This window comes from Dipodomys merriami, unplaced genomic scaffold, assembly GCF_024711535.1.
Source record: "Dipodomys merriami isolate MVZ:Mamm:240054 unplaced genomic scaffold, mDipMer1.0.p SCAF_8, whole genome shotgun sequence".
NCBI lineage: Eukaryota > Metazoa > Chordata > Mammalia > Rodentia > Heteromyidae > Dipodomys > Dipodomys merriami.
The window spans coordinates 57,507,877-57,535,864 of NW_027206401.1; the positions used below are offsets into that span (position 1 = coordinate 57,507,877).

At 43.1% G+C, this 27,988-nt stretch overlaps 1 long non-coding RNA gene across 1 annotated transcript; it reads right to left on the bottom strand.

Annotated features, from left to right (window-relative positions):
* Nucleotides 1–1,975: 1,975 nt before the first annotated feature.
* LOC138819047 (uncharacterized) lies at nucleotides 1,976–27,988 on the bottom strand. Its single transcript, XR_011369290.1, has 3 exons — nucleotides 27,918–27,988; nucleotides 25,672–25,797; nucleotides 1,976–2,120 (listed from the first exon to the last, which is right to left on the bottom strand). It is a non-coding gene; the product is annotated as an uncharacterized lncRNA (long non-coding RNA).

A 27,988-nucleotide genomic window follows, 5' to 3' on the forward strand; every position in this document is an offset into this window, starting at 1 on the left:
TCTAGTTTGAGGATGACAGAAAAGACATCTTCAGACTCTTGACAATCACCTCAAGACAAGAAGAAAGAAATCTCACTTCATCTTTGATCAAGGTGGGTATTTCCAGGGCTGGACTAAAGTGGAAGACATGATATATGGGGGAAGAAGATCACTTCATAGAGTGAGGACAGTCCACAAACACCCCAGTGGAGCCCGGAGGAATCTAAGGAAGTGAGCAGACTTGGCCTCAGGGAGCCCAGACTCAGAATTCAGCTGCCGTGTCCCCCCAGAGTCAGGGCTGAAATCGGATTGCATAGGATACGACACAAGGGGATTTCAGTCATGTAGGCACACAGAGCTCTGTCCCACGGGCAGAAGACAGGGAGGTTGAAGAAATGGAGTTGTCAGCCTTTGTATCACCAGGCCCAGGAGCCCGCCTGTGGGACCACACATCTCTGCCTGCCTGCATTCAGAAAGCTGACTTCTGACAGGAGATGGGACTGCCCTACCGTGGAAAACAGCCGACATTTTCAGGTCCCTGACAAAAATCCACTTGGTTTTCCAGCCGCTGCAGGGGGAAGTTTGCCAGCTGAAAGAAGCCTCCAAGCCTGACCTCTTCCTCCATAGTGCTTCAGCTTGTGAGCCTCGTGAATGAGTGGACAGCCGAGGACCATTAAAACCTGCAGTGTGAGCTGGGCTGGTGGATCACTCCTGTAATCCTAGCTACTCAGAAGGCTGAGATCTGAGGATGGAGGAGGTTCAAAGCCTGTCTAGGCAGGAAAGTTTGAGACCCTTTTCCACTAAACCAGCAAAGAGCAAGAAGTGGAGGTGTGGCTCAAGTGTCTACCACTTTTTGCCTTGAGTGAAAAAGCCATGTGAGTGACCAGGACTCTGAGTTCAGTCACCAATAGTACAACATTAAAACACAAAAAATGATAAACTCACTAGACAGGTATTTTAAGGAACAGAAAAAAGCTTCAAATAATATATGATTCATGTCTAAACGGGTATGGAGACACTGCATCTATAAACAGAATAGTAAGACACTAGAATATTTGTGATAACCAATTTGTTTTTTAATGGCTAGAAAGCTAAAAAAAAAAAAAAATGGTACTGATATCCTAACCATAGAAGAAAAAGGCATGATGGATAACTTTGAACAAAACATGCAAAAGTAATTAGGAAATTAAAGCATCTTAAGTTCAAGTCTTAACAACATATGCCTGATACTCTTAAATGCCTTAGTTGAAACCTTTTAATGTATTCCATAGGCCATTATTGCTGGTGATTCTATTAAAATACCAAAGTGTTGTCTTCATTATTAGCTCAAATGGGAATTCATTTACATTTTAGATAAAGTGAAGTTTATAGCTATTGTGTCTTTCACATGTTGTTTAGTTCATATGTCACTGAAATCATTTATGAGTTTTAAACATATGTCTAAAAACAAGTTATTAATTGCATTTATCAATAGAAAAACATTCTGGTTTTATATCTGTATTACTCCTCTATTTTCAACCCCAGGAAATGGAAATGCCAGTAAGCTGGAATGAAAAGGCGAATTTTCCTTTTCCTTCTATGAATAACAGCAGTGACCAGCTGAGGTTTTCTCATTACTCTTGATGCTGCTACTGTAAAATCTTGACTCATATCAGCAATGGAAAACTTGCAGAAGAAAAGCCTGTAGGTTGATTGCATGCTAGAGAAATGTGCATTACCTTGTGTTCTTTAGTTGACCATCACCATGCTCATTATCAAGAGTTTGTTTAAATGGCTGCAGGATTCAGGGACTGAATTGCAAAGGGTAGGAAATAGTATAAGAATAGTGTAGAATTCTCTGAAAGCCATTTAGAGATAAAGTATTGCTAGAATTAAGGCCCGTGACTGAGATTTAAGGAAGGAATGTCTTCTTTGGAGTATATGGAACATTTATTTTGGATTTTGTTATCTTAAAACTTTGCAGGATAGCAGAATCAAAATGAAACTCAGGAATATAACGAGTATTTTGAGGCAGACACTCGTGCTCGTACTTCTAGCCACTTAGGAGGCTGAGGTTGGGAGGACTCTGGTTCCAGGCCTTTGAGAGTCCATCTCCACGATGGACGCAGGGCAGGCCTGTGATCCCACGGAGGATGGGAAACCTGTTGTAAATGGATTGTGGTTAGATAGGTGTCTGGGTGAGGCTCTGTTTTAAAAAGGGGGAAAGATGAAAAAAGATTGTACTTATAGTTTATGAATATGCAGGTTATAGTTTCACCAAGTTTGCCTAAGGAGCTCTGAGCTTCACTAGTAATGCGCTTAAAGCCATGCAAAGGCACCAGACGAGTCCGTGAACGCTCCCCGGGTCCTAATCATGTCAGGAGTGGATGGTTTACACCAACAGCAGCGTTTTCAACTGGCCAACATGTGTGCTGGGCTCAGGGCTCCCTAAAATGAGAACACTGGCCAAGAGGAGCGCTGACTGGCTTAAATAACTGGTAAAATTAATCTGGTTAATTGCTGCTAAACAAAGACTTCTCCTTACAAGACTCCTTGGAATCTCTACTGTGCTAATGAACACTGCAAGACTTTGGCTGCCTGCTTTGTTTATAAATGCGTAATTAATGAATTTAACCAATGACACCTTTTCTTTGAGCACTAGCTCTATGGAATGAAATTCTCTGGGAGATTATTTTGCATCAGACTGACATTTGATTTAGAAAAACTCTGGAATTAAAGTCACTTTATGTCTTCAAGTTTTGGGGTTCTTGCTTGTGTCTTAGGAATCATAATTCCTAATCTGAGTACTAGATATTGCTAGTTCTTATGAAGACCATAGCTTATTGTAAGAGTAAAAAATACACATCAATGCAGTATTAAGTGATGGTATACAGACTACAGATGCAGCAAATATAATTCTTGAGCAGAACAAGCCTGGAAAAGCTGAGTGATATGTCACCAAAGACAGCTGTGTTATAACAGACGAAATTTATACATTTTATACTAAGTTATACATTTTGCCTTGGTTCATAAGTCACTATTAAATTGAGTACTTTTGCACACACAACTTCATTTAATTTTCATAGAGAAATGGGTGAGTCTGGTAGCTATTTTTTACACTTAATTTTACAGATGAGAAATTGAACTTTCCTGAGGTCCAAAAACTAATATGCTAAGCTTGTATTAAGACTCTGATCTGCCTCCAAAACCCACGCTCTGCTTTTAAAAGTAATGCATTCCTGTAGTTCAAAAATGAAAAAAACATAAAAAGTTGAAAATTCATCTTTCCCCAGCCCAGATCCTCCTGCTCCAGCAGGTGCTGTCCGTACTCTTCTGCTAGATGCCCTTCCAGTTCTTTCATGTAGATTCAAGCACAGACAAATACACATCCTTAGTGTCTCTCATGAAAAGCTAGATAGGACATCAAAAGCATCATGCATAATGTTCTCTAAAAAGTAGATTTGAAAATGTGCTACAGACTTATTGAAAGAAGCCACAGACTGCATCTGAAATATATTAAAGCACAATGGTTTTTAAAACAATTAAAAATGCAAGACCCTGTCCAAAAATTAAAAGAAAAAATGAGGCAGAGAACATGGCTGCTGAAGTAGAAGGACTGTCTATAGGGAAAGTATGAGAGCATCTACTAAATGTTTAAAATGGAAAAAAAAAAATCACAAATGTTGGCAAGGACATGGTGTATGCGTTGCTTTTCTCATCCTGACAAAACGTTTTGCAAAGGTGGAAAGACATTTTAGCTCGTGGTTACGGAGGTGGCAGTGCATCTAGACCAGCTCTGTTGCTTCTGGGCCCAGAGTATGGTGGGATAACGTGGCAGAGGGAGCAAGGAGGAGGACCCCGTAACAGAAGGCCAAGGCAGCATCTGGTACCCAAGACCACATCCCTTACCACACACTGCTTCCAGCAGCCCGGAGCCAATTAAAAGCGCACTCATGATCTAATTGTCTCTGGAAATTGTCCCCAGAAAAACCCAGAGGTGTGGTGTGATATACTACTCTTATGCCTTTGTCTGTCTGTCTGTCTGTCTGTCTGTCTGTCTGTCTGTCTGTCTGTCTGTCTGTCTCTCATGATGGTTTTAGGGCTTGAACTCAGGGGATGCACATTGTTCCTGAGCTTTTTCTAAAAACTCTATTACTTGGGTCACAGCTCCACTCCTGGCTTTTTGGTGATTAATTGGAGTTAAGAGTCTCACAGACTTTCTTCCCCAGGCTGGCTTCAAACCATGACTCTCAGGTATCAGCCTCCCGAGTAGCTTGAGCCACAGGTACCCAGCTCCTGTGCATTTTGTAATTCAAACTGACAAGATTAACCATCACACACAGAGAAACTGAGTCTCCACTTTGCTGGTGGAAATGTGAAATTGTACAGTTTCTTGGAAAACTGAGTATGCATTTACCATGCTCTTGGAAATCTATCTTAGAGAAAAGAAAACCCTAAGTTCACACAAAATGTATATGTTGACTATTAAAGAAGCTTTAATTAAAATAAGGAAACATTGGAAGCTAAGGGGAGCTCTGCCATTTTAGCATCTTTTTGTGCAGCTATGATTACTTGAAAGCACTAGTGTTTTTCCAAGAGAGAATGTAAGGTGCTAAGGATTATCGGAGGCAAGTTGCATGCTCCTGCTCGTCAGGATCCATTCTCCAACAGGGCCCTTCATTCCAGTCTTAAAAGAGAGCCTACCGGGCACAACAGGTAAGTCTCGGCCCCAGTCCTGAAAACAAGGTCACAGACAAGACATGAACGAGCAACACAGAGGTCAGGCAGACTTAAGGAAGAAGAGAGGCTCCAGCAGGGAGGCTCTGAGCAGAGGAACCTGCTGGGCAGAGGGACTTTATTACCGAATCCTATAGTGTTCAAGGCAGAAAAAATGCACAGGTTCTTGAAAGATCTCTGGAACTGGGGCAGACCAGAGCTCACAGAAGACAGTGGATGCAGACAATGGAAATCCAGTTAAGAGTCCAGGCACACGGAGAAAATAAGCACGTTCCTTTCCCCAAGGAATCCTAAATCTTACCTCCTTTCTTTTACGATTACATCTCCTGCACATGTTTCCCATTAAGAAATGACTGTAAAGTACTAGATTTCTTTTTATAGAACTAAAATACCAATTTACTAAGAAATGTAAGGCTATAGTTAGCTGGAATGAAGCCACACAGGGTGGCCAAAGCCATTCTGTCTCTTCAAGGGTGAGGTTGACTGAAGGGTGGTGTGTTTCAGGGTCTCTGTCCTTTCTTTCCCCTTTGGAGAAGGAGGAAGAGATTTTGAATTCACTCAAGACTGGCACTCTACTACTTGAGCCATGGATCCACTTCTGACTTTTTGGTGATTTATTGGAGATAGGAGTCTCACATACTTTTCTGCTCTGGCTGACTTTGAACCACAGTCCTCAGATCTCAGCCTTCTGGGTAGCTAGGATTATAGGTAGTGTCATCGGTGCCTGATCTTGTATACTAATATGCAAGATAGCCTGTTTTACATACTAGTTTATTGTATTATGAGTGTTCTACTAGAATGTTCCTCTTGTAAAAATCAATTGACCCATTAATTGGATTATTCTTTTGGTGATTAAGCTTTTGAGTTTTTTCTGTATTGTAGATATATTCTGAAGTGCTTATACAGATGTTCTGTGGATTGTCTCTGTTCTGGCAGTTGCTTCCTTTGCTGGGTAGAAGCTTTTGCCTTGGATACAATCCTGTTTGTCAATGTTTGCACTTCCTGACAGTTGAAGTTCTATTCGAAAAATATCTATGCTTATACTGTCAAGGGTTTTTCCACATTTTCCGGTAGTTGTTGCAAACGTTGAGGCTTTAGATGAGGTTATTAGGCACACGTTGAGTTGATACGTATACAGGGGAACTGGTGGGCTCTACTTCCAGGTCTCTGCATGTGGACATTCCCTTCTCCCAGCACCGTTTCCTGAGGAAGCTCTTTTCTCCAACATTCAGATGCTTACAGCTTTATTTCTGGGTCTTCACTTGATGGGATGGAATAAAGGAAGCTAATGAAAAGTCCTAGAGGGGGTGAATGTGATTCGAGTACCTTATGTGCAGTCACAATGAAACCTCTTTGTACAATTTAACATGCATGACTTAAACAAATCTGTTAAGGCCAGGGGCCTGTGGCTCCAAACCTGAAACCCTAGCTACTTGAGAGGCTGGGAGCAGATGGATCAGAAAATAACCAGCAAAACACAGAGCAGGAAGATGGGCTCAAGTAGTAAGAGTGCCAGCTCAGCCAACTCAAGGTCTTGAGTTCCCAATCTGATGGAATAGCCCATGAAGATACGCGGAGCAGCCAGAGACTTCTCAGTTCTTACCACAGCTTTATTGGTAAGGGCTCAGGGATGGCCTAGTGTCTGATGTCTGGTCTTCATCTGGGAACCTACCCTGAGATGCCTCTCCCGAGCCACCCTGCGGTATCTGGGGAGGCAACTCAGACTGCACAAAGCTTGCTAAGTGCTTCTTGCACATGTGTACACTGATGAGCGCTGTTACAAATTGGGTAGAATCCTGGGCATATTTCCTGGTATCCTTGAAATAGCAGCCCATTCTTTGGCTAACCAACTCCAGGCGTGAAGAAGAACGATGGGAAGCGGTAGCATTGTCATCAGCAAAATCAAGGCATGTGGTAAAAGTTAAAGATGGGGTGTTCTTGCCACTGTGAGCTGTAATCCCTGTGAGTGCATCCCTCAGTTACCAACTGCAAAGAGCTTTCATGTTTGGGCTTCAAGCTGAAACATCCTGACATTTGCTTAAACGTGGCTTTTAAATGTCTTTGAATGCTTTGGAATGCATGCTTGGCCTACGGATGGCAATATCATGATATTGACAGCTTTTAAATTGCATCATAACATAGTAGGAGGTTTTAAGGCTTCCATTAATATTCAAGCACAGCATAGTATGGACTCAGTGAGATGATCACATCTTGAGATGTGTGTATTGGGCATATGTATGGTGTCCTTTTTTTTATTTTTTGGTTGGTCCTGGGGCATGAACTCAGGACCTGGGTGCTGTCTGAGCTTTACTGCTCAAGGCTAGTGCTCTACCACTTTGAACCACTGTTCCACTTCTGGTTTTCTGGTAGTTAATTTGGAGAAAAGAATCTCACGGACTTTTGTGCCCTGGCTGGCTTTAAACCATGATCCTCAGATCTCAAGTCTCCTGAGAAGCTAGGATGACAGGTGCCTGGCTTTGTGTTTTGGCGATGAAGGGCATATCACCTTACACTGGCACGGAGGACAGGACAAACCTGGTTTCCTTTGAATCCACTGAAGCTGTGATTCTGTGGGAATATTTATAATATCTCATGTTCTGTTCCTGGTCTCCCCGGGGGCAGCTGAGGGAATCAGATCCTGTGGGTTTTCCATGAGTGAGTCAGCGCTCAGAGTGCTCTTGGGAGCAGCCACTGGACCCCACCTCCTCTCAATACATTCCTACCGTGTGTGTGTGTGTGTGTGTGTGTGTGTGTGTGTGTGTGTGTGTGTCTTTCCTGCTTCAAATTCCCTTCCATTTGGTAGGGGAATCACATACTATTTCCAAGAAGGAGACATCCTATGAGAAGCAGGTTTCATGAGAGCGTCTGGGATGGCCAGCCTGGTTTAGATTTAGCCAGCCTCACCGAGGGAACGCTTGCCTCTAGGTACCATTCAACTAAAATGATTCCAAATGTTTTATCTGCTGCCAGCTGTGTGCAGCCTCCTGGAGAAATCATTTCACATCCTCCTCCGAGGGACTTCAGTGCAGATGTCTTCTCCTGCTGCCAACTGAGGACACAGCTGCCCTGCGGCCTTCACTCCGCCTGGGACGCACTTCTCACCCCAGCACCTCATCCCCTTCACGCAGGATGGCGTTCACTGCGATGAGGACTAATGAACTCTGCCCTCCCCCCCCCCCCGGGGGACTGAGTTTCCCTGAGAACCCAAGACACTCGCTCCTCGTTATTTTCTCAAGGACACGATGAATCATCTCAGTGCACTGGGCCTTGTGTGACTCAGGGCGGGCGAATGTGGCTGTCCAGTCTCAGCCCAGTGGCTCCTTTCTGGAGGGCGCCCTTCCCTCTTGGTTAAATGTCACATTCACAAGATTGCACTTAATAGGTATTCACTTCACCAGCGATGAGGGGCGGCTCTGATCCTAGCCACTCAGGAGGATTGAGGTTCAAAGCCAGCCCAGGCAGCAAAGTTTGTGAGACTCTGATCTTGAATTAACCACCAAAAAGTTGAAAGTGGAGTTGTGGCTCAAGTGGTAAAGCCTTGAGAAACAACAACAACAACAAAAAACAACCTCAGGGACAGGGTTCAGGTCCTTAATTCAAGTCCTAGCACCAGCAAAGGAGGAGGAGGAGGAAAAAGAGGAGGAGGAGGAGGAGGAGGAGGGTGGAAAAGGGTAGAGGAGGAAGGAGGAAGAAGAAGGAGAAGAGAAGTAGGAAGAAGAGGAGGAGAGAGGAAGAGGAAAAAGGAGGAGGAGGAGGAGACAATGAAGTAATTGCTTCTGTGTGGATGAAATACTCCAGGATCCTAAGAACTTTATTTTAAGCCATATTTGCATATTGCTTTATGGTGATGACGCAATGACTTTATAATTTTGTTTCTTTGCTTTTATCAAGAGACGTGTGTATCAAATGCAGCATTAAACCCATCATCTGCTTAAGGAAGTGTTCGGAGTAAATGTGATTGGCATTTGTTCCTGTTTCCTAATGATCACTGGTCCCCTCCCCCCCCACACACACACATATTTCCATTTTCTTTTTCACTATTTTGGAGGGGGAAAAAAGTATATTTCTCCACACATGCCCTTTCTAATTTCTGACTAAATAGGTTTTTCACAAGAAGCATTGTTAAATTAGTAAAATAAAAATGTTTAGCCAGGCATCTGTGGCTCATGTCACCCTAGCCTTTCAGGAGACTGAGATGTGAAGATGGTAGCCTGAAGCTGGCCTATGCAGACAAGTTGTGAGACTCTTGTGTCCTATTAAGCACCAAAAGTGGTGGAAGTGGCACTGTGGCTCAAATGATAGAGTGCTAGCCTTGAACACAAAGAGGCTCAGGGACAGTGCTCAGGCCCTGAGTTCAAGCTCCAGGATTGTTGCATGTGTGCGCACGCGCACACACACACACACACACACACACACACACACACACACACACACACACATCCAGTATGCCTACAATTAATAAAGTTCATCTTGTCTGGAAGCTTGAGGACCTTTTGGCATTGTTCCTAGAAATTAAAGAAGATAATTAACCACTTCTTCTACTGATGGGCCAGAAAAAGATGCAGGAACATCTGGTCTGTTTTCATATCTTTCTGGTGACTCGTAATAGCTGGGCGGCCTGTGGCTTTCAGACAAAATTTGAATTTTCTTAGCTGAACAAAGGAAATCTTTTTCCAATTGCTTTGTTTAATCAAATTTTAGGTGTTTTTTGTTTTTTTTTTTAAGCATAAGACTCAGCTTTTCCTAGATTAAGAAATAGATAGGAATATATTTTTTCTAGGTCAGGATTAAAATAAAAATGACTACCTCATTTGGGGATAAGCTTAGGATCTTGCTGAAGGCTAAATGCCTCAGAACTTTAGGCTTCATCGGAAGAAAATGTGTCAGGAAACAATTGTATTTCCCAGCTAGACATTTGCTAATGAGCAGGAGGTGCGATCTAATCTGTGCACCAGTCTGGGTGAACAGAGTGCATGGCTTCATACAGCACGGGCCTGCCCATTGGCTGGAAGACCAGCAGCCACCTGCAGCCGTAGCCCAGGGAACCTAAGACACAGCATGCTTCCACTGTGTGTTTTAAATTAGCGTGGCCGAACTATAAATATTTTTAGGAATTTCTAAAACAAAAATAAAATGTCTCCGTCGAAAGCCAGAAGACTGGTTTTCACAATACAAATTGACTTCTTATGGAGGTGAGGACTGGATCGCCCAATGGAAGTGTATCTGGTTCTAGCTGGCCAAGTAACATTAATTGGAATTGACCTTGATGATGCTGATGATTTCTCTGGCATGACATTCACATTCCTGCCCGAGAGCTCTCATGCCATCCTTGCATGCCCACAATGGACTTCATTCCACACCTCTCTCTACCAGTCAATGTACACCTCCTCATGCAGTGACCAAACCATGAAATTGGCCTAGATGTTCCAACTGATAAACAGATCAAGGAAATGTGGCTCATGTATATGATGGAGCACCATCCAGGAATAAAGAGAAATCAAGTAATGTCATTGGTAGGAAAATGACTAGAACTAGAGATTATTGTGTTAAGGGAAATAAGCCGGGTTCAGAAAAGAAAAATGAAGAGGTCAGTCTCATGTTTTCTCTCAGAACACAGACTTCCAGTGTGTATATGGGTGTGCATGTGTGTGTGTGTGTGTGTGTGTGTGTGTGTGTGTAGTAAATTTCTTGTCCACATATGCTAGAAAGGGCTATTTTTTCCTAAAAAGAGCTATGCCTTAATGGGATACAGGAGGTGATTGGAGGCAGCTATCTTAAAAACAAACAAACAAACAAAACACCAATTTGAGGATTGGGCAACTAGATTCATATTCTCTGAAGACTAGATTTAATAATAGAGAAGTTAAAAAAACCTAGACACCTAAGATATTTGTAAGCCATATGCATTATTCTTTTTCCAAGATTGTGTACGTACTTTCAACAGCCAAATTAGCTCCCAACTGTGGTCTTTATAGACACCCTCCTCCTCTTCTCCTTCTCCCATTGACTTTCCTTATTCTTAGTAGATTGGATAATAAATAAAATAGCAAATTCCATTTTCTGCACAGTTTCATGATAACAACCAGATTGAAAAATTCCATGATATTTTGAAGTGGATAGTTATGATTAATTATATGTTCCTAGGTGGTTCTTACTGCATCTCAGTGACTGTTTTTAGCTAACAAAATAACATAAGTTAAGACTGCTATAAAAGTATGTAGAGGAGGAAAAGTGTGGGTTATTGTTTGTGAACACTCTACTGTGTTTATACTCATAGTCGGCAGTGAGAAAAGAACTTGTTTTACATCAAGTTACTTGAGGACTTGAAGGACAGCTTCTTTCTTGTGGGTCAGGTGCCCATCAGATCCACCTACTCACTTCAAATCTGCTGACCTCTGCTGTACACAGAACCTCTGGTCAGGAGTCAGGAAACTGTGATGGGAGTTTGAAGGTGGAGCCCATAGCTTCCTCTCCCCTTCCTTCCTTCCTTCCTTCCTTCCTTCCTTCCTTCCTTCCTTCCTTCCTTCCTTCCTTCCTTCCTTCCTTCCTCCTCCTTCCCCACTTCCCCTCCTCTCCCTTCCCTTTCCTTCTTTCTCCAAGATGGGCACTCAAACCTGTACCTGCTGCTTTTGCTCATTGGCAACCAACTGAGTCACACCCCAGCCCCATTGCTGCCTCCCCTGATGACGCCTGTCATTTTCATTCACTGCAGCTCTCTGCAAAATTAGCTTTGCAAAGGAACAGAGAATTACCACAACATATATTTAATATTAATCATGTTAAGTTCTTTGTAGCCTTTAATCATCGTCATGAATCACGTACACTGATTACAAATCCCAACCACTCTGAGGAGTCATTTCTTTGGGTTATTTATAAAACCACCGAGATCACCAAATTAAAAAAAAAATCATTCCAAGAAGTGAACATAATTTAAAATGAATTGAACTCTAACAACTTTGATGACTAATTGTGACTTAAGTAGAATATGCAAGTTCTTTGATGCTACTTCGTCAGTCATGGGAGAAAAAAGTAACTGATTTTTTTGTCATTAATAAAAAAGAAAGTTTACTCAAATACTCATGAATTTAAAGGCCTCAGTGTATTATATGGCCTGTAATGCTGAGTGAAGGGAGCAGATGTGGATGTGAAGTTGTTTTGTTAACTCATCACAAATAGGATAAAGAAGAGGAATTTAGAGAAAAGTTATTGGATGAAAGTGCAAACATAACAACAAAGGAATAATGTGCTAGGAAATTTGAAATGAATGTTTTTTTGAGTAGCATACTTTCATGATAAAAACAAACAAAATCAGAACTTTACTATTCTGACCACTCTATCATTTGAACCAAAGCCTCTAGGCTGGTATTTTGCAGGTTGACTGGAGATGGAGCCTTGTAGATTTTTCTGCCCAGGCTAACTTTGAACCATGATCCTCTGGGGCTCAGCCTCTTGTGTAGCAAGGATTACAGGTATGGGGCACCAGTTCCTGGCAGCACATTTTTGAAATGAGATACTGTTTTAGCTTTATTTTTTTCAATGTAAAAGTTCTATAAGGAACTTTGGAGGTTTCAGAAAATTTTTATGAAAATAAAACTCAGCAGAAATCTCACCTGTGGAGAGGACTGTACTGGTATTTTTATTTTTTGGTGGGTTGTGGGGCTTGAACTCTGGGCTTGGACGCTATCCCTCAGCTCTTCAGCTCAAGGCGAGTGCTCTACTGCTTAAGCCACAGCGCTACTTCCGGTTTTCTAGTGGTTTATTGGAGATAAGAGTCTCACGGACTTTCCTGCCTGGGGTGGCTTTGAACCACGATCCTCAGATCTCAGCCTCCTGAGTAGCTAGGATTACAGGCATGAGCCACCGGCGCCTGGCTGTAACTGGTATTTTGTACATTTGTATGGTATTGTTTTTTAAACTGTCACCATGTGTAGGATTGCAAATAAAATGGAAGATGCATAGTTAAATGTGAATTTTAGATGAATAGTGAATATTTCTTTCATGTATTTCCCAAAGCTTGCTTGTGTTATTAGAAAAAGTATTCATTGTTTAGTTGACATTACAAGTTGTGGCTCAGATGATAGAGTGCTTAGCCAGTGAATGAAGTAGGTACCAAGTTTAAGTTCTGGTCTCGGACATCAAAAAAAAATGAAATCACAATTTAACTGAATTACAGATATTCTATTTTTGTTTGCTTAACCTAATATATTTGCTAATATATTTGCTTAACCTAATAATATAGAGCAACCCTAGGATATTTTGTCCATTGCAAAAACATTTCAAAAAGTGAGAACAAACAGCAAAAACAATTTAGTACCTTAGAGGGTTTCACATTCTCATCATCATTGATTTATTTCTTAAACTCCTGATAGAACTGGAGCAAATATGAGTGTTTTCCAATCAAAGTATTGTAAATAAAAATTTTTTTAAATCACATGTTTTTGACAAGTAATATTGACCTCCTTCAGTTTTGCCTTCTTCTTCTAGAGTCACTGTGTGGAGAAGAATGAATAAAAACTGGTCTCAGGTGGCTCACACCGGTAACTCTAGCTATTTAGGAGCCTGAGACCTGGAGGATTGAGTTTTGAATCCAGCCTGGGAAGAAAAGTCCATCTTTAATAAACCAGCAAAATGTCAGAGTGGAGGTGTGGCTCAAGTGGTAGAGTGCCACCTGTCAGCAGGAAAGCTGAGTGAGAATGGGAGGTCCTGAATTCAAGCCCTGGTATTAGCACAAAATAAAATGGGAAAGGAAGGAAGGAAGGAAGAAAGAAAAAAAGAAGAATGTCTACAGACAAATCTAGAACAAGAAAATCCAGAAACATTTCCAGTGCTATACATTTTAGGCTGTAAATGATATTCCGAAATGTCGATAAAGAGGTGGAAGTTACAGGTTGCTTACTGAAGGACAAGTGTACCTAAGTGAGAATCTCGATTCTTTGCCTGAAATATAGTTGAAAGAAGGGGGAAAAAACCCACACTGCAGCCCTTAAGTTGAGAACATTTTTCTTGCTGCCTATCTTTTTAATAATGGAGCAGGTTATCTGTCCACTCTACAGAGCTAGAAGAGGAGCGCTGGTGTAGACTTCCTGACAGATTCTGGTTCTGTGGTTGGTTGCAGCACAGACCCGTGAGCAGATGGATGGTGGGTATGTCAATGGACAGAGAATGGTAGGTGTGTCAAGGCTGGACAGAGAATGGCTCTCAGAATGGAGACCTTGCTCCTCAACAGCAAGGTCTGACGTGGGTAGGACAGCACAGTGGCTGGTATTTCTCTGAAGTGCTTGCAGATATCACATATCAACAATGTGAACAAGGACACGCGTTGTTTCTGAGGAAATACTAATCAAGTAGATTTATTTGCTGAGCAAGGCATAGATTTCTAAAGAAGGGTTCAAGGCTTGGTCCCCAGCTGTTGCTGCTGCTTTGTGAGGTTCTGAAGCTCTGTCCCTAGGGACAGGGTGTCCTCCCCCCCCCCCCCCGCCCCTGCTCCCCGGGAGTACAGGTGTTGTGTTGGCCTGCAGAGCTGGGAGCTGGTCCTCCCCCCGCCCCCAACCAAAGAGGAAGGGGTTGAAGAACACACCACAGGGGGGTTGTTTTTACTTTGACTCTTCTGACTGGTGATCTTGTCACTCTTCCCTGAAGTGTAAAATCTGTTCTGGGCATGGGGAACAAGCTCCTGGATGGACTTCCGGTGCCTTGAAGGAAGAGGGAGCCCTGTGCTCGCCACGGTGCTCTTCAGGCTGGAAGCATGAACATTCCTTTCAAATGTCATTGGCCAACGAGAGGACCTATTAGTAAACTGTCAGCCTGTTTTTAGCCATCTGCTGGCCAACCTCAAGGTCATGCTTAATTAAAGAGATCCTTTTCCTGTCCGGACAGCAATTCAAAAGAAAATTCTTTCTGTGGATGGTTCTTCTCAGTTCTTCATACCCAGTTAGCCTCAGAATCAACCCTTTCTCTTCTTCAGGGGCAGAGGGAGCTGTTGGAGAGGAAACAAGGGAAGTCTCTGCACTTGCCCCCCAGGGAGCTCCTCGGGCCAAGCAAGCAGATAGCGAAGAAGCGGAGAATGGTAGGGAAGACTATGGCCATGGAAATAGAAGGTTGTGTGCATAAAGAGTGTGTGTGTGTGTGTGTGTGTGTGTGTGTGTGTGTGTGTGTGTGTGTGTGTGTGTGTATGTGTGTGCATGTCTGTGTGTCTGTGTGTCTGTCTGTCTGTCCTGGGAGTGATCTGAGCTGGTTTGTTGGGATACTTAGTGTTCAACCTGAGCCTTGAAAATATGTAAGAGTAACCTAAATTCTAATACTATTCCAGAAACGGCACGTGGGTCGGTAAAGATGGGGAGGTGGTTAAACATCTGGGGAACTGTGAGTCAGTGTATCTAAAATTGGGGGCACAGGTAGAGAAATAAGTGAGACATCCTGAGAAAAAGAAGGGGCCAGTCTTGAAGGGCTTATGAACTTTGCAAAAGGATTTTGATTTTGTATGGAGAACCATGACAAACCACTGAAGAATTCCAAGAGTTTCACAAGTGGATTTGAAGTTTAGAAAGTTAGCATGTGGATTGGCCATACAGAAAACTAGAGAAAGAATCAACAGAGAATAGTTAGAAGACCAGCTAGAAGAAGAAAGAAATGAACTGAGGCAATGATGATGTGATACAAATCCTGTTTGTGCTCATGATTTAGGAGCTAATGGAAGGAAGGTGTCTGTAGAATACCTCCCAAGTCTCCTGTTTGTGAAACTCTATAAAGTTTGTTTTTGTTGTTGTTTCTTGGAATGGATGGTTAAATGATTCATAAGGAAAATAATAAACAGAAGTAGAATTGCTTTGAGTTGTGTGTTTGGCATTTTGAGTTGGGTCTTGTGAACTCTTCAGCCAAGGTTCTGAAGTGAGAAGAAGGGTAGGTTGGAGTTACAGGCTTGGGAATGATTGGGCTGTGTCCTCTGGGGTTTTGGGCTAAGTGTTCAGCCCCTGGCTATTTTGTGAGGTCCGGGCACTTTAGGATTTGGGGCCTAACTGGAAGAAGATGGTCACTGGGCCTTGTGAGGTCATGCCTGGTCTAAAGCACTTCCTCCCCCCTGCTTCCTGTCCACCATGAGGGAAACAGGGTCTCCCTCGTGTTGGTACTGCCATGCCCTGGGCATGGGGCCATGCAGCCGCGGAGTCAGGGAGCAAGCTCTGTAATGGTGAGCAAAACTAACCCTTCGTCCTTGTTTGTTCTCCTCTGTATTTGGTCACAGAGGGAAAAGCTAACAAACAGAGGAATCATCATTGTCATGCTATGTTGACTCTGGTATTTAGGGATCTTTGCCATAATCAGGAACAGGTTCCAGTACTTTGTTTTAACATTCAGTTATATATGTATATATATATATATATATATATAATAGTTATTATTTATATTATTTATATTATATATGTAATTATTCTTACAAATACTATACTGTTTTTGTGTTCTTACTATTACCTCCTGGCGATCACAATCCTGAAAGATGGTAAACATGCTGCTAGTCTCATGCTCTACTTGAGGATGCTGAGGGTCTGTTTGAAGGACTTTTCTGTGATTGCACAGACAGCAGCATTCTGCTGGTCTTCTGGATACAAGCTAAGTACCTTTTCTCATCCTCTCAGATCATCACAGGCAGTGATTACACAACTGACCACATTCTCCTACCCGCAGCAGGCCAATGTGGATCTCTTAAAGCCTAGGATGCAATGCCTACTTACAGCTCTGCACTCGTGGCATGCATAGCACCATGATAAAAGTTCTTATTTTGTTGCTGACTGCATTCTTCATACATGTTTGCTTTCTCGAATACCATAAAACACCTCTCCTCCCTTCTTCTCTCCCTCCTCCTCCCTTCTCCTGTCTTTTTCTTCTCCCCTCTCTCCTCTATTCCTCTCTCTTCCTCTCCTCCCATTCCCCTCCTATCATTTTCCTCCTCTTTCTTCTCCTCTCCCTTCCTTTCCCCTCTTTTCCTCTTCTCTTCTCCTCTTCACTTTTCTTTTGTTGCTAATACTGGGGTTTGAAGTAAGGGCCTCGTGCTCTTCCTTAGCTTTTTCTTCTCAACTCTGACATGACACTTTACCACTTAAGGCACACCTATACTTAGGGCCTTTTGCTGGTTAATTGGAGATAAGTCTTGAATTTGTCTGCCCAGGCTGGCTTTGAACCAGCCCTCTTCAAAGCTCTCCCTCCTGAGTAGCTAAGGTTATAGACATGAGCTACCAGTGCCCAGTAAGATTTCGTTTTAAGAACTTCTCAAAGTTCTGAATTACAGGAAAATATTTTATGCTCTAGGTGTCCTTTGAGGAAGCAGTGGTAATGAGAAGAGACAAAAAAAATAGTGTAAATACAATTGGCTCCTTGGAAACTTATGAAAGCTTGCATTGTGGCTCCTATGTGTCAGCTCTGATGCTGCTCAGTTAAGTTTGAGCAGGGTCTCCAGCCCCTCACCCGTAGATGTGAGTCCACCTGCTATAGATTCCACCCATCTCTCATGTCAGATGACACTGCCAAAACTTTACCTAGGACATTACTTTCTCAGAAAAGAATCCAGAGGGAGCAGTCCAGGGCTGGGCAGTTACACTGTGTCCCGGCCTCTATCAGCTCAGTGTTTGTTCCTTGTGACTGTAAGCGGTCTCAGTGGCTGCAAACAGTAAAAAAGAGTAGAGAGGGTGGAAGGGGAGGAGTTTGTTTCCATCTGCCAACCCCTGTCATGTCTCCTGGACATCTTTATGTGTGTGTGTGCGCATGCATGCATGTATTTAGCCTATGCATACTTCTTTTTTTGGGGGGGTATAGATTCCTTTATTCTCATAGTAAGTCACACATAAGGAAACTGAAGCACAGAGATACTAAACAAATTAACTACTAAGTTGGCATTGCAGGCCCAGGGCTACAGAGAAACCTGCACATTTTTTTTTTTTTCTTTTTGGGTCCGGTCGTGGGGCCTGAGCTCTGGGCCTGGGTGCTGTCCCTCAGCTCTTCAGCTCAAGACTAGCACTCTACCACTTGAGCCACAGCGCCACTTCTGGCTTTTTTCTTTTTGCTTATGTGGTGCTGAGGAATCGAACCCAGGGCCTCATGCATGCAAGGCAAGCGCTCTACCACTGAGCCACCTTCCCAGCCCCGAAACCTGCACATTTAACATTTAACATTTCTTTTTTTTTTTTTTTGTCCGGTCGTGGGGCCTGAACTCTGGGCCTGGGCACTGTCCCTCAGCTCTTCAGCTCAAGGCTAGCACTCTACCACTTGAGCCACAGCGCCACTTCCGGCTTTTTTCTTTTTTCTTATGTGGTGCTGAGGAATTGAACCCAGGGCCTCATGCATGCAAGGCAAGTGCTCTACCACTGAGCCACCTTCCCAGCCCAACATTTAACATTTCTAAAGTGACTATGTACTTGACCATGCTCCCTCTAGCACATAGCCACAAAATCCTAAACAATCACTTCAAATAAGTGAGAGAATGTTGGTAACGGAAAATCCAGTAGGTGTCACAAAATGTCAAACTAAAAGTCCTATAGAACAAAGAATTAGAGGCCAAGGATGCTAATCAACATCTCGAATAACCAATCTAGTCATTTAGCCTCACAGAATCAATTCTAAAGAGATTGCCTTTGCTCTATGGTGGAATGAATGTTGGAATCAGCCTAAACATTATTAAAGGCCTTTTCTTCTTGGAGAATTTTAAACTGAAAAAGAATAAAGATAAAAGAATGGAAAAAGTAACACTTCAAATAATCAGTAAACCCAATAAGCTATTGTAGCTATTTATAAGCATCATGTAAAATTTATATGAAAATGTAAAGAAACTAAAATATCTAAAAAGAGAGACTAGAATTAGAAGAATCATAATGCCTACTTTAAGATTTATGTCTTAGAGTAGCCACGGCAGTGTACTATATATTGGCTGAGGGCAGGACATATATAGATCAATGAAACTGATTACAGGACTTAATAATGGCTTTGTGTAACTATGGCCATAAATTTTCCTGTCGTAGGCCTTGAACTCTGAGCCTGGGCATTGTCCCTCAGCTCTTCAGCTCAAGCCAAGCACTCTACCACTTGAGGCACAGCACCATTTCCAGCTTTCTGGTGGTTTATTTGAGATAAGAGTCTCATGGACTTTCCTGCCCAGGCTGGTTTTGAACCAAAATACTCAGATCTCAGCCTCCTGAGTAGCTAGGATTACAGGCATGAGCCACCAGCCCGTGCATACTTCTCCATTAATGAGGAAGGGCTCTGAACAGCAGCATCTCCCATAGCAAGCAAAACACATCTCCCGGATGATCAGCCACACAGTGACTGTGCCCTTAATCTCTCATACGCTTCACATTTCCTTTTTATTTACATTTTTTTTATTATGGTCAAGCAATGCACAAAGAAGTTACAATTCAACACATGCGGGTACAATGCCTCTTCAATGTCACCCCTCCCATCTTTCTCCCCCGCCTCTCCCAACCCACCCCTCCCCTCAAGCCAGCAGGCTCCATGTTCACATGAGTCCATTGAGAATCCTGATGCATTCTCCCTCCTTCCTCTCACCATTCGTCTACCTCAACCCCCGTCTCAAGCACATTTCTTTTTGTATCTTGACTCTATGAATTAGATTGTATGTGCAACACCACTATTTCAAATCAGGTCTTCTTTTACCTAAATAATGATTTCTCAACTCATGTTTGAAATTCTCAGTGTAAAAGAGCAGACTCAAAGGCTCAGTAACCAATCATAATTGATTTTTTACTAATCAATCAGAATTCTAAATAATAATAAGGTGGCCTTCTACAAGGGTTTAGTTTAATTTTTGGTATAATACTTCTGTGTTAAACTTTAGGTTGAAGGGCTATGGAGCACTGCTTGGTTGTGAGCTGATGTCCCAGCTACACAGGCTGGAGTGAAATTTTCTCAGTGACCACAGCCTTCATGGGAGCTGCTCACCTCGGAATTCCACCAGCTGTGAGCCTCAGCTTCTGTGGGCAGCTGCTGAGCCAGGTGGAAAAGAAACATAGGCATCGTTTTAAGAAAAACTCTCACGTGATGTATTCTTTCTGGGTTTGAGACAGTCCATCTTTTTGGCTCCAATGGAGATGTCAGATGAAATACTCCAGGAAGAAGAGCTTCCGAGGAGATTTAGAATGGGAAATCCCACAAGCTCTTTGGAGCAGGCCTGTGAGAAACCCTTCACAAAGGTTGACTGGGTACTGAGCTCTGCCTGTAAGCCTGCAATAAAGCAAGAACTTGGCTTCAACCACAGTCATGCAACCCCTTCAAATTGTATTGTGTTATTTTCAGCATAACCATAGTCTTTACAGTGATGGCTTCCCAAAGTTATTTTAAGCTTCTGACTGATCGTATGTATGCTTAGAAGCATCCCAGCATCTATCCTCACTGACTTTCCTTCAGGTGTCAGTAAAAGATTAAGAGTAAACCCTCTAACAGACCATTGCCACAGGAGAGAAGGGAAAATAGGAAGGCGTGAGTTATTGTATCATGCACGCCTATTCTGGATCTTTCTCTCTAGGACATTTCATTCTCATTTAGAGTCTGATTCGAAATGTGATCCTAAATTCTGATTTAGGATGCGACTCCTGCGTTCTGTGGAAGAGAATCAGCTTTGGTAATATAAAACTAAAACTGGCAGACTATTTTCAAGGAAAATGTTAACTTAGATATTAATGGCAAAGGCACAATGAAGAATAAACTTTAGCTGGCTGCGCATGAATCATGCCTGTTATCCAAGCTGCTTAGGAAGCTGACATCCAAAGATTGTAGTTCCAGGCCAGCTCAGGTAGAAGAGGCCATGGGATTTTTTTTATCTCTAGTTAACCAGCAAAAAGCCAGAAGGGAGGTTTGACTCAAGTGCAAAGTATCATCCTTGAGTGGAAAAACAAACAGCCAACCAAGAACACAAGGCCTTGAGTTCAAGCCCTAGTACTAGCACCAAAAAACCTCCCTCCAAACAAACAAACAAAAAATCTTTAAATCACTGAAGTGTGAGCAGGGGGCAAACAATAAAATCAGAGGAGTGTTTCAGCTGGGTATTTTTCCCCCAAGTTTCTCACTCATTCACTTACTGACAAGCACACATAGTTAAATACTCAGCCCTCCATGTGACATTACTCATGATGTGTCCAGAGGTGAAGTGTCCAGTTTCCCAGTTTAGATGGACAGCATCCTGAGGTCTCTGTGGCCACTGAGTAGATAAAAGGCCACAAGTTGAATGGGTTCAGTGGTCCAATGTCACGTAGCTCGTTTTCCATAGCACGTTCCAAGTGAGCCTGTTCTTAGCCTTCTTTCTGAAGATGGCTTTAAGATTGTGTGAAACTCAATGTGAGAAAACCATCGCTCCAATTACAACTCCAACCTTCTGCCCTTACTACCACTACTAATGTTTCATCATAATATTTCTCTTTGTCAGGTGACATTTGCATGTGTCAAGGATATTTGGCCTTCAAACAACCAAAGCAACGTTGAAATGAAGTTTCAAGAAAAAGAAATACTGCATTTAAACGGACGCGTTTAAATGTATGTGAATGGCTTTGGTAATTGGCAATGATTGATTGACAATGGCAATGGCATTATTGATTTGCCCAATGATGACTTCAGTGCAAACAATTTTACCTTCAGAAGTAACCATCATGTGGCATAACCTCATATTCAGTTATTCCGTTGCTCAGGGTTGACTTAATTTACAAAAGTAGCTACAGAACAAGGGCTATCCAACTATAGCTCAGGTGCCAGATTTGGCTATCTTTTTATTTATTTTTTACTTTTTTATTTTATTTTATTTTTTGGGGGGGTCCGGTAGTGTGCCTGAACTCTGGGTCTGGGCGCTGTCCCTCAGCTCTTCAGCTCAAGGCTAGCGCTCTACCACTTGAGCCACAGCGCCACTTCCGGCTTTTTTTTTTTTTTTTGCTTATGTGGTGCTGAGAAATCGAACCCAGGGCCTCAAGCATGCAAGGCAAGCACTCTACCACTGAGCCACCTTCCCAGCCCTTGGCTATCTTTTTAATATTTTGTTTTCTTTTACCTTTCCTGGGGCTTGAACTCAGGGCATTTGCACTGTCCTTGAGCTTTCTCTCTTTTCCCCTCAAGCCTGACATTCTACAGTATGAGCCACACCTCTACCCTTGGCTTTGCTTCTAATCTCGATCCTCCGACCTCAGCCTCCTGAGAGTCTAGGGTTACAGGCGTGGCTCATGGGGTCTCCAGAGCTGGATGGCTCCCGCAGTTTCCTTGAGCAGAGAGGAAAGAACCAGCTCTGTGTATTCCCATGTGCTTGTTATGGGAATGGGGGCTGTTCCTTCAAGGAAGTCAGCCTTGAGACAGGCAGTTCTTCTCAGCTAAGGCTGCCCACCATGACATGAGGGGACAAGCCCTCCCCCTTGGGAGGAAGTTCTGGGCTGGCCTGTGACCTATGAGAACGGGCCAGCACACTCCTGTGACCTTCCCCCCAGCTCTGCCCCTTGGGCCCTTGAATAGCCCTGCATGGAGGGAAGGGCCTAATGGACAGTAAAACTACAAAGACGAGGAGAGCACAGTTATGGGAGAGATGGAGCTGCATCTCAGCTCTGCTTCACATGCACCCAAGGAGGGGTTCATCCAAGAGAGAAAAGAGAAACAAGAAGGCAGGGTCTCCAAATCATGTCACAAGACCAGTGTAGGACCTTGGCGCCTCCTGGGGGTGGGGACCTGGGGCTCTAACCTTTACCGAAGCACTGTGGAAAGAAGAAGGTGGCACCCTGGAGACCCATGAGACCTGGAACAGGGTGGGTATGCCCAAACTGCTTATTGTGAAAGGGATTCAAATAACTTCAGCTGGGCACCGGGGGCTCACCCCTCTACTCCTAGCTACTCTGGAGGCTTAGCTCTGAAGACCAGGGTTCAAAGTCAGCCTAGAGAAGAAAAGTCCAAGAGACTCATTGCCAATTATTCACCAAAAGGCCAGAAGTGGAGCTATGGCTCAAGTAGTAGAATGCCACCAGCTTAGAGTATAAAAGCTATGGGAAAGTGCCAAGGGCCTGAGTTCAAGCCTCAGTACTGGTAAGAAGTATGAGAACATACAACTTGTGTTGCTGATTTTTAAGGTACAACAACTGTTATTAATAACTATCACCATGCCATGCAATAGATTTTATTTTTGTCGGTAGTGGGGCTTGTAACTCTGGACCTGGACACTGTCCCTCAACTCTTCAGCTCAAGTCTAGCGCTCTACCACGTGAGTCACAGCACCACTTCCGGCTTTTTCTGCTTATGTGGTGCTGAGGAATCCGAACTCAGGGCTTCGTGTAGGCAAGGCAAGCACTCTACACTGAGCCACCTTCCCAGCCCATGCAATAGATAGATCTTGAGCTCATTTTTCCTAACTGAAATTTTGTCCTTTGACCAACATTTTCCTAAGCTTACTTCCTCCCCCCCCCACCCCCCACCGCCCTGCAAGGCCATTCTACCTTCTGCTACTATAACTCTATGTTAGGTTGCAGCTCTTGTAGTAATTTGTCGTTCTGTCATGTGCATTAAAAACAAAATCTCACTTAAATTCGTATTCTCTACCAGCATGGAAGAAGCGTCTGTTACTTTGCAGTAGGATGCATTCCCGGTTCAGGTGGTTGGAGCAAACCCTTTGCAAGCAGAATCTCAGGTCATTAGTTGCCCATGCTGTCATTCTCCATACAAATGCACCGTAATCCTGGAGGCTGAGATTTCTCACCGGTGGATCTTGAGCCTGGTTCTTCAGAAGCCACATGGCTATGGCCGCACTGTGGCTCCTAAGGGGACTTTTCGAGAAGGTTGAAGACCTTCTTCACCAGCTGCAGCTCAGCCCTTCCACTCAGCAGCAAGCAGCTGTTTAAGCTCACAGGGGGAAATGCCACCTGCCCTCTGGGAAGTCACTGAACTAACGAGGGAGAAGCAAGAAGGCTTCTAGATATGGTCTAGATATGTGGGTTTCCAGATATGTAGGGCTCTCAATGGATATTTATCCATTGAGAAGCAAAGGCGTCTTCTGACAAGTTAATTTTTAGCAACAATATGGCAGCTATCCCATATAGTAAAAGCTTCTATACTATTTAGAATACAAAGAATCACCAAGATTCAATCATTTTGGACTTAAAACTGGCAGCTTCCTGTGATTAATATATACATTTAGCTTCCAACATCTGTGAATTGTCAGCATCATGCTTATATCTTGGGAGGAAACTACATCCATAGGAATTGCGTGATGCTGCTTCTTGCCTAGAGGAAGTGTTTAAGTCATCTTAGCTCTTGATTAATCTGAAATGTTTGAGAATTTGAAATCCTCACATACTATATGTACTTGGTCACTATGCCCAGAATATTCTCTGTAATTTGACCAGAACCTTCCTTGATTGCTTTTGCTAAATAAAAAGGTGATCAAAATACTTGAATTTTCCTTGTCCTTAATGTTTAAGGATTGTGCCCAGGGTAATGATTACCTAGGCAGTGGCTATCTGATTTAATGATCCACATAACAAAGCTTTGTCTACTTGATTCTGCTGTTGATTAAAGACACAGGGAAGATGAAACCTATTTTGGAGAATCATTGCACCAGTAGCCAGAAAAAAGCATCTACTCTAGTCAGGATGTCAGACAGAAAGGGCATTGTTGTCAGAGGCTTGGGAATCCCAAGACAGGTTTGGGTGTGGATTTTATTTCTTTTCTTTTTGTCCTCTGACGTTTCCTTTTGAAGATGATCAAGCTTAATTTCTCTCATGCAAAAGTGTGTGTCATCAGTTTTTCCTAGTACTGGGCTGATGTTATCAGGTGATGTTATCAGCCAGGTCTAAAGACAAACCGCTGGGTCTGTTCAGCTTCCGTGGTGGCCCTGTACTAATCATCAGGTTAAATGCAGCAGGAAGTAGGAAGTACCATCCAAGCATCTGAAAGTTGTATTGTTATCTGCACTCTGAGCTCCTAAGTAAAAGGCTTTCTTGTCTTGCACAATTTCTACCGCCCAGCCCTAAAGGGAATAGGAGCTGCTTTACCCTTCCTTTTATGTGGCCTTGTTTTCTTCGAAAGTCTAACCTTGAGCCTAGGATGTAGCTCAGTGGTAGAGCACTGGCTTAGTGCATTGGGTTTCATCGCCAGCAGTGCAGAAAAGTTATGCTTCTCAGGGAATCACAATCTTTTCATTTCTTTGTGATTATCATTAATATCATTATTACTGTTATTAGTGTATGTGTTGATAGGGATCAAACTCAGGGTCTAGAACATGCTAGGGGGTGCTCTACCATTGAGCTATACCCCAGCTCCAACATAGAATACAATGGTACTTACTCTGCAGGTGGTGGTAAAGATTAAACGATTAAAGTGCTTAAAAGCAGGATCAGCAAATAATGACCCATGGGTGAATCTGTAGGACCCAATGCACTCATCCCACTGCCCAAAATAGAACCAACCCTAAAATCTGAACCCAAACCTTCAGCTCCCTCTATTATAGACAGGCCTGACTCCTTTTTTAAACCTCTTAACACCAAAAATCTTATTTTATCCCTTATTAATCAAACCTTTCTTACTATTAACAATAGCAATCCACAATTAGTAGAATCTTGCTTGCTCTGCAATCATTCCTCCCCTCCATTCTATGAGGGTATAGCTGTACTTGGCGACATTTATGAGGTTGACGACCCCGCCCAATGTCGCTGGACCCAATGACCTTTCAACAAAATGACAATAGCCCAAGTTACGGGACTTGGACTTTGAATTTTCAGTAATGGCAGTTCTATCCCCCCAGGATATAAACCTTTATGTATTCAGACCTATTCTTTTACTTCAACTCACAAATATCTACTCCCCTCAAATGATACATGGTGGGCCTGCAGAGATGGCCTTACCTCCTGTGTGTATACCTCTTTAATTTTACCAGAACCCATATTCTGCACGTCGTGCCACGGTTAACTTACTATTCTCAAGATCAATTTACAGGACTTTGGGAGACCGACATAAGAGCCTTACCTTGACGGAAAAGAGAACCTGCTACTGCTGTAACCCTTGCTGTCTTACTGGGATTAGGCATCGCTGGAGCAGGAACCGGAGTAGCCTCCCTGGTCCTCTCTAATGAACATTACTCTGAACTCCGGTCTACAATAGATGAGGACATATAAAACTTAGAAAAAGGAATATCTGCCTTAGAAAGCTCACTAGCCTCTTTGTCAGAAATAGTGCTCCAAAATAGAAGAGGACTAGACCTCCTGTTTTTACAATGGGGGGGGGGGACTATGCGCTGCTTTAAAGGAAGAATGCTGTTTCTATACTGACCGCACAGGGGTCGTTAGAGACCGCATGGCCAAAGTTAGGGAAGGGTTAGAGAAGAGAAAAAAGCAGAACAAGAGGAAAGCTGGTACAAAAACTGGTTTTGCACCTCCCCTTGGTTCACGACTTTACTCCCATCCCTACTCGGACCTTTAGTTGGCACCCTAATTTTGTTGGCTTTTGGCCTATGGGCCTTTAATAGGCTTACTGGTTTTATTCAGCAACGGATTGATTCCCTAGCATCAAAACCTATACAGGTTCATTACCACGGGCTAGACCTTGCAGACCAAGGCCTAGTTGAGCCCCTTGAGAGAGGGTCTCCTTCGGGAACTGCGCCTCAGTCCTGTATGGCGCGCACCCTTGGGGTGAAGGCATCTGCTTAAGAGGTGCACAACCAGTGCAGAGGGGCTAGTAAAGCTAGCACACAGGACCCCTCGAGAGATACGCCCCATAGCATAGGGGTTAAGTGTCGCTCACTATCCCCTCCTTCAAAAAACCGACAGGAGATGTATAAAGGTCTGGGACGAGATTCTCTCCACAGGATCGTTCCCCTTACCATACATCCTACCATACATCCCATTGTTTGCTCAGAAGGATTGGTGCCTCTGTCTCCCCTCTCAGATTAATGCCTCAATTTGTTTTTAGGACCCTTCTCTAAAATAAATAAAAGAAGGGGGACTTGCCGGAGACCACTGTAAAACTTTCCCTAAAGCTATTGTTTGCTACAGTGCTTAACCACAAAGCCAATTGTCAGCTCATCGGATTAAGGAATTTTGTAACAGACCTCCCTGTGGTTTAGATTTATCATAAAGATAGATACTGATCTTTTACTTACCCCACCCACCTGCATTCTGTATTTTGTAAAAAAACTGTGTTTCCAATATGTTGCAACCACTTCCTCGTTCATTTATAGTCTATAAGCCTGCTTGTAAATTCAATAAACAGACCTTGATCAGAACCCTGTCTTGGTCTCCTTCCTCAACTTTGGTTTGTCTCTCATTCAGGTCAGTTCCTCTTCGAGTCCCTGTTGACTGACCCCGGGGGCTGGGGCAGGGAGTCAGAGGCTGATTTTGTTTTTTGTTTTTTGTTGCCCTCCAATAATCTATCAGCTACAAACTTTTTCTTCTACATTTTTAAAGTGAGTTAATGTAAAATGGTTACATATTGAGATACTATCTAGATAAGACCTTCAATATGACCTCTTAGTCTAAGAAGTTTTCTCTAGGACCTTTTAAGAGAAAACATGCTGACCAGTGGCCCAGACCAGTGTCTGAAATGTGTCAGGACATGTTGGCAGTATTAGCTATTATTAATTCTATGATCAGTTTTACTCGATGGGATGGTCATGCCCAAGTATGCTCCATGCTCTCTGAATGAATTGCTAAAGCCAAGGAAAAGAAGCCAAGGGTTGGTTTACACGTTGCTTAGCCTGTTCTGTCGGCTCAAGAGGCTTCCATTCCCCACTTTACAAGAGTTCTGAGACCTCAGGTAACAGAGCTCACTGCAATTCTCCTGTCTGTGCAAGCCCAAGTAGGAGCAGCTTCTGTGTACAGGCTGCTGATGTTGCTCAATCCCGGGCCTGTGGACCCAGCCTAGCCCACTGCCTTTCATGGGAATCAGAAACTGGACAGGGTCCTATTAAAGCCACTACCTCTCCTTCTGCTCTTGACTGACCTGGATCCTGGATGCTTCCTCACAACCTGCTTTTTCCCCCTGACACCCTTCAATGTCAGGCACCTCCTGATCTGCTTCTCTGCTAAACCCAAATAATAAAACTTCTTTGTTAAAGGCCCCTCTCTGTGTAATAGAGCAAAGGGTAAATACCATCTGGGGGCAAATCACCTCCTTTGTACCCTCCGCAAGACTTTTCTACACATTGTTTTACACACAGAAAGCAACTACAGCAAAGTGCTGTGTCTATTGCACTAACTTCAGAAGTCACAACTTACCGGATGGGATTAATCCGCTGGGTCCTGAAGAGGGAATGAATGAAATCCATCAGAAAGATCCAGTCGAGGCA